Source organism: Hemiscyllium ocellatum, unplaced genomic scaffold, assembly GCF_020745735.1.
Source record: "Hemiscyllium ocellatum isolate sHemOce1 unplaced genomic scaffold, sHemOce1.pat.X.cur. scaffold_270_pat_ctg1, whole genome shotgun sequence".
Taxonomy (NCBI): Eukaryota; Metazoa; Chordata; class Chondrichthyes; order Orectolobiformes; family Hemiscylliidae; genus Hemiscyllium; species Hemiscyllium ocellatum.
In genome coordinates this window covers 905013-911998 of record NW_026868173.1, presented here as the reverse complement: position 1 = coordinate 911998, position 6986 = coordinate 905013, and the positions used below count along the sequence as shown (strand labels likewise).

The 6986-nt window shown below is 41.2% G+C and overlaps 1 non-coding gene across 1 annotated transcript; it reads left to right on the top strand.

Moving 5' to 3' along the window:
* The first annotated feature begins 3582 nt into the window (after positions 1 to 3582).
* On the top strand, positions 3583 to 3664 carry trnas-gcu (transfer RNA serine (anticodon GCU)). The gene has a single exon. It is a non-coding gene; the product is annotated as a tRNA-Ser (tRNA).
* Positions 3665 to 6986: the final 3322 nt, after the last annotated feature.

The window sequence follows — 6986 nt, the reverse complement described above, 5'->3', positions numbered from 1 at the left end:
CAGAGATGTTCACACCTGGACTTGAGCCACATGGATTAACTGAGTTTGAAACCTGTGTGGGAATCGACAAGAAGCGACTCAATAAATTTGGCTAAACTCCATGGTGCTTTAGAAATGCAGTTTGTGTCCAAGTAAATCGAAAAGGCAGTTTCTGAACATAGCGACAGAAGTTTACTGCTCAACCCCACCCCACGCTCCGGAAGTGGTGCTAACTGCACTTTGTTGCTTTTTGTTCTCGATGTGAAAGATCTCTCACGAATGAGTTACCTCATATCTCTTGTTGCTGAGAGCGACTCACAAAGAAAGAATTTCACCAGAGCTGCAACTGCCTCACTTTCCCACTCGCTCTCTCCCGTTTAACATTTTCCTCCTAGTCAGTGATTTTGAAAACCAAAAGGATGCGATGTTATTCTTCTTGCCAATGCAAGCAGATTGCTAAATCTTAGTTTTAAAATCTTGCTGCAACTGTTCTGATCTTAATGAAGGCACACATGGGATTCAGTGCAGTAATGATCCCCTAAACTGGAGAAGGAAATCCTTGCCTTCAAGAATACGTCCGGAATGTTCACTGATTCATCCCAGTGATGGCAGGACTGTCCTCTGGAAGCATATGAGTAAATCATTCAATGTTCCATGGAGTTTCGAATGAGTGTGAAGGGAATGTCTCCATTCACAAATTAATCATTCAGTAGAATTCAATACAGGGAATGAAATGATGAACACATTGAAAAAGAACATGGACGTACGATACACAATAGCTAAGACAATTACTATGTGAAAAACTTGATTTCAGATCCACGGTGGCCTTTGGTGATGACATTTACTGTCCAGAACCAGTCTGCACTGGAATGACTGGAGACACACTATGAAGTATTTGAACTTGAGTCGCCTTTAGAAATAGCTGAGGCTCACTCAGGCACGGGGAGTTAGAGATGTTGGCCTTACAAAACTTTCAAACATTTCGTGGAAGAATAAAGGGAGTGATAGATAATTTTCGATCCTACGGAGATGATGTTCATGAACTGGATAGATAATAATTTACCTTATTGGAGTTTATACATAGTGACGTCATATTTAAAAGCAAAGAGTTCATAGTGTAACTGTAAAATCTTCAGGTCACCCTCAGTGGGAGCATTGTGTGTAATCCTTGTCCTCATGCTCCACCAACAACATGTAAAGAGGCAGAAAGGACACCGACGCTGTTTCCTGGATAGCAAGATATTAGAAAGCCAAGTGACGTTGTTTACTGAGACATAAAAATATCAGAAAGGATGCAAACGGGATGATGGAAAGAATGAGGGAGTTTATTCACGAGATCTGGAAATGCTGGAGCAGAAACACCCAAGTTTGAAGTCAACAAATGAGATTTTCACATAACGTGAGGTTTGAATGACTAAATCAGGGAAATCCCCTCTTTCGAGTGAATCAATAACTTTAGTTAGAGCTTCAAAACCATTAGTGAATGATTAAGAAAAGTTTGAATGAGAGTTTCTTCCAATCAATAGAGTTAGTTAAATCGTGAACGACTTTCCAGAAATAAAACGTAGAAGCTGATTTCACAGTGTTTTAAAAGATACACGAACAAACATACAAGGAGGAATTTACCATTGAGAGGAAGTCAGTGTGGTTGCGTAAGAATTTCGAATTTGGTTGACTTCAGCCACAAAGACATTTCATGAACACGTAGAACTGATTAAGATTGAGTAAAAAACGTTCATGGATTGGTAAGGTGTGGCGTGTTATTCATGGTGAAACTCTGTAAATGGAGCTGATGTCCTAAAATAACTGCAGACAGAAGTTATATCCTAATCAGTCGGAATTGAATCGTCACTTGGAGACGCACACCTACTTTAAAGATTCGACCACATTCACATGATGTTATGTATATTTCGTACATTCTTTACTCCACCCAAGAAATGCACCAAGAAGATCTGTTATTTTGTATTGTTAACCCTCTGTACTTCTCTGCAGCATGCCATTGAAGATAAAATATGCTCAGGCCAAAATTCAATTCAATACAATATTCAAACGGTCCTATGTGATTTTTCTTTTTATTATTGCAATAACCTTTGCGACTTTGCAACAAAATGCATAACATAAAACCAGTTCAACATTTATTTTCCCGAAATTAAAGCAATGCACATGGAAACGTTATCCACCTGCTGAACAATCACCTTTGGCTCTCTCTCCACACATGTCTCTTCACGTTTTAACTACTTGCAGTATGTTTGTTGATCAAGGAGTTATTATCCAGAAAGGTCATTTCTCAATCCACAAACACGGGTATTTTCCCATAAACTTGGCTTTGCTCAATATCACCTTCTATCCGTACCCCTCAAGACAATGAATAATTGAAGCTGCTCCATGTGAGGCTCAAACTTAAAACTTCAGCGCAGCACAGCCCACTATACTGGCACAGAGATACCATGCACTGTCACCTGCATCACAGGAGCAACACATTAATGCTTATCTCCAAGTTCCTGGTTGTACCTTAACGTTTGGGAAACCGAAGTTCTCTGATTCCATGGCTAGTAACGGGGATTTAACGATCATCTTCACCAGTGGTTCTGACTCCGAGTGAGGAAAATGGTGAGCTACTCATTGCAAAGATGGGTAGATTTTTGAAATATATAATTGCAACATTTGCCTTCACTAACCAATGAACATTTTATTTTGTTTTTCATCTGTAGAAATCTTAAAATCTTCATCTTTAACAGACTCAATGACAGATCTCCATTGTGTCTCTGGTATCAAATTCCAAAGTGTAAACCCCCTCTGAATTCTTCCACCACAGTCCGCTTTTTGGTAGTGTTCCTGTTGTGGGAAATGCACTTCCCCGTGTGTCAACTGCTGCTCCCAGCATTCTCTCTGGCACTGCACTAATTTTCCTTCTGACACTTGCTCACTGTGTTGCTGTGATCATACTTGGTGTTGCATGGCCCAGGAAAATGATACAGATCAAGGTTTTTGCATTGCTGAATTCAATTGTCTGTTTAGTCTTATTTAGGATTTTGAAAGTGTCTGTTCTATACAGAAGTGCTGGTCAAAAACATCTGAGCAGAAGAAAGGTGTTCTGAATAATGACATTGAGCACTATGCACTCTCCTCCAGTCTCGAAAACAATTCCTCACAGGCAATTTAATAGACAATAGACAATAGGTGCAGGAGTAGGCCATTCTGCCCTTCGAGCCGGCACTACCATTCATTGCGATCATGGCTGATCATCCTCAATCAGTATCCTGTTCCTGCCTTATCCCCATAACCCTTGAGTCCACTATCCTTATGAGCTCTAGCCAACGCTTTCTTGAAGGAACACATCCTGCTTTCTCGGGTTCTTCATTCTGTTGACTTCAAATCTTCACAGAATTCAACAGACTTTGTACATAGTCTTTTCTTCATTTTTGCTTAGATCACTGTAAGCAGAGTGTCACAGTGGGAATGCCATTGCCCCACAACCCAGAGGTCAGACCATACTCTTGGGACCGTACTGTGCTATTTAGCATTTCACCAGACCAGGGAGAAATATCTGCTGTTCTGCATAATTTACGCAATTCACTTATTCATGCACGAGCTCATATACGTGACGAGGTGGCCGAGAGGTTAAGGCGATGGACTGCTAATCCATTGTGCTCTGCACGCGTGGGTTCGAGTCCCACTCTCGTCGCTGTTTTCAATGTTGCTATTTTTGCATGCTCACTCCTGTCTTATTGAAATTGGAACTCCAATGGTCAATTTATATGCATCGACGCTATTATAAAATCTCAAAGAATAATTTGAGTCAGTTGCTTAAACTGCATTGAAACGTAGATCACATTGGGATAATGAAAAGTAACGCGATTTTCTTTTTCAAAGCTGCTGTGACCTTTTATCATATGAAAGAGATCCAGGAAACCAAAATACAAGAGATGCGAAGCGCATGTTTATGTAATGCGATTCTTAATGACTGTTTTTTCAAATGAAATCTGGAGCAGGTTGAGTAGAAGTGATTCATGTTGGTGAGAAGAGCACAGAAAGGCAGAACAAAATAATGGAAATATTTCAAAAAGGGGCAGGGCGTGGGTGTTGGGGCACCGAGAACTGGCTGAAAATGCACAGAAGAGAATTGCAGATATGGGTGCCATGCATGGATACGGAGAGACTTTCACATTGGTCTCTTTATCGCCCGTTGCTCTCGCCATTGATGAAGGCTGGACACAAGACACAGATAAACACAAGATGTGGGAATCAAGCTCCAAAACGTTATGCAGACACTGGATGCATCACATTGAACTATGAACAACTGGAGAAGTAGCATGCTCACTGCAGGGACTGAACCTAAACTGTGGAGCAATAATCGCAAATTCATGCAGCATTAGCATGAAAAATGATTTAATGTGTCTTTATACGCATGTCATTAACAGACGTTTCGTTCTAATACCTGTGTCATTGAAAGAAAAGGACACCACATGTCAAGATGGATGACAACGTAACCAAGTTTGCTTTGAAATTGAGATCCATTTCATCATTGTACACAGTGGACAAGTTCATTTTAAATAATACAAACCACATTCCCTCACCTGTAATAAAAGTGTGATTTCATTACAAACATTGCCCTTGCTAAGTGGCAGTTACTCAACATGAAAAATATGATGTAATTTTTATTGAGCATACATCAATTAGCACCATTATCTAACTTCGGATTGACTGCAATATGCACATGATAAACAATATTTAAGAAAGAATGTCTTTTGGAAGTAATGATTCGGTGCTGACGAAAAATAATATTAAATTCACATGATGCGGATATTCCACCAATGGCTCCAATGGTGGAAATGGTCAGTGGGCACTATTTCTAAGTTGGTATAGAGTGTGTGAGTTGCAAGGGTTGGGAGATCCCACCTCATCTGGAGCAGCGTCTGCTCACATGGACCAGGGAGCATTGGGGCAGCAGGCTGGGAGTTCCAACCACACCTGGAGAAGCTTTTATTGACTTGGAGTAGCAGGGAGCATTGGGGAAGCAGGCTGGGAGATCCAACCTAACCCGGAGCAGCTTCTATTGACGTGGAGCAGCAGGGACCATTGGAACATCAGACTGCGGGATCTTACCTAATTTGAAGCAGCTTCAGTCGACATGGAGCAAGGAGTTTTGTGAGATCCGTCTGGGAGCTCCACTCTCATCTGGAGCAGCTTTTAATGTCAAGTAGCAGCGGGAAGCATTGGGACATCAGAGTGATAGATCCAGCCTCAACTGGACCGCTTCTATTGACATGGAGGAGGGAGCATTTGGACATCAGACTGGGAGCACCAACCTCACAAGGACCAGCCCTTAATGACATGTAGCACCTGTGAGCATTTGGGCATGAGAGTGGTAGATCCAACCTCAACTGGACCGCTTCTATTGACATGGAGCAGGGAGCATTGAGGCATCAGACTGGGATCCCCAAATTAAATTGAAGAAGCTGCTATTGACATGGAGCAGCAAGGAGCATTGGAACGTTAGGTTGGGAGCTCCAACCTCACCTGGAGTAGCTGGTATTTACATGGAAGAGAAGGGAGGATTGGGACATTAGGCTGGGGAAAGGATATTCAACTATTTTAATCTGAAGTAAAATAGGTTCCAAAACTCAGATGTTAATTGATTTATGAAGAAACTTTCCCAGGAAAATAATTAATACTTTCGATACTAAAGACAAGTCCTGCAAATATCCAACTCAGGAAAATGCATTGGTACAGAGAGAAATGGGGGTGATGTTTCATGTCTTTGTCTTTTCTTTTCTGGCCGACTCTGCACTGGATTACATCACGGAAGGACGTTTTCACTCATTTCATATTGTTCAGTTTCCTGCAAATACGGACAGGTCATTAACGCAATCTAAACCGAAAATTAATGGGAATATGTGATGTTATGATTAGGCTGGAGTTTACCTCTAATTAGGGTGAAAACGCAGCAAAGTAAGTTGCAATTTTCTTGATCAGCAGCGACCTCATTGATTAGCTGCTCGAATTGTGAATGGTAGTTTTTTTTAAGACAATTTGAAGTGGATCATTGATGGTGATTATCTTTGTTCTTTGTTCACCTTGTGACTGTTACTGTTATTGCTCATGTCGTTGTCAGCACCACAGCTCTGCAGCGTGTAAAATTTCAGCTGTGCATCTGGCCAGTGGTACAGCCATTCGTATAGCTGGCTACGGATCAGGCAGGTGCAGGTTCAAGTTTTGCTTGGCACAAGCGCATTGTGGAGATTCAGCACACATCCAAACTTTTTTTTTGTTACACTGAGGTGGATAATATTTGAAATTTTCATCTCCACGAACGAAAATTCGTTTACTGTCTTCGATCAATTAAACATTACCAAGAGCTCTCAATGTTAAAAATCACATTGCATCAGATTGTATCGAACAAGCATATTTGGAAGCACCAGTGTTCCGTGCACTGTTTCTTCATCAGGTGGTTGTGAACTGTTGGACTCTAATCTGGCTTTGTATGATTTTTAAATTTGTCCACCCCAGTCCAACACCAACACATCTATGTCATGGGTACAATCGACACCACGAACGATCAGTTAAAATCCAGATGATCTTCCAAACGATCGCGCATATTGACACACACATCAAGTTTCTGCAGAAAGACACACACCTGATGAAGGAGCGGCTGTCTGAAAGCTAGTGTTTCCAAATAAACCTGCTGGACTATGCCCTGACGTTGTGTAATTTTTAACTTTGTCTACCCAACTCAAACATTGGCACTTCCATATCATTGAGAACATCAGTCATGTCCCAGCGCTGTCAGAGAAGGCAATCTTGGAATAGCCTCACTCATTGTTCAGAAGGTACGTTTAATTTTCAGAAACCAACCCACTCAATCGTGAATTACTGCAGATTGTTAATGTGCTGAGCTATTTGTTTTAGCTTTACATTAAATGGAAGCCGGTTAGCTCAGTCCGCTGGCTAACTGGTTTTTGGTATAGAGTGAGACTAACAACGTGGGATTAATTGTCGCACTGTCT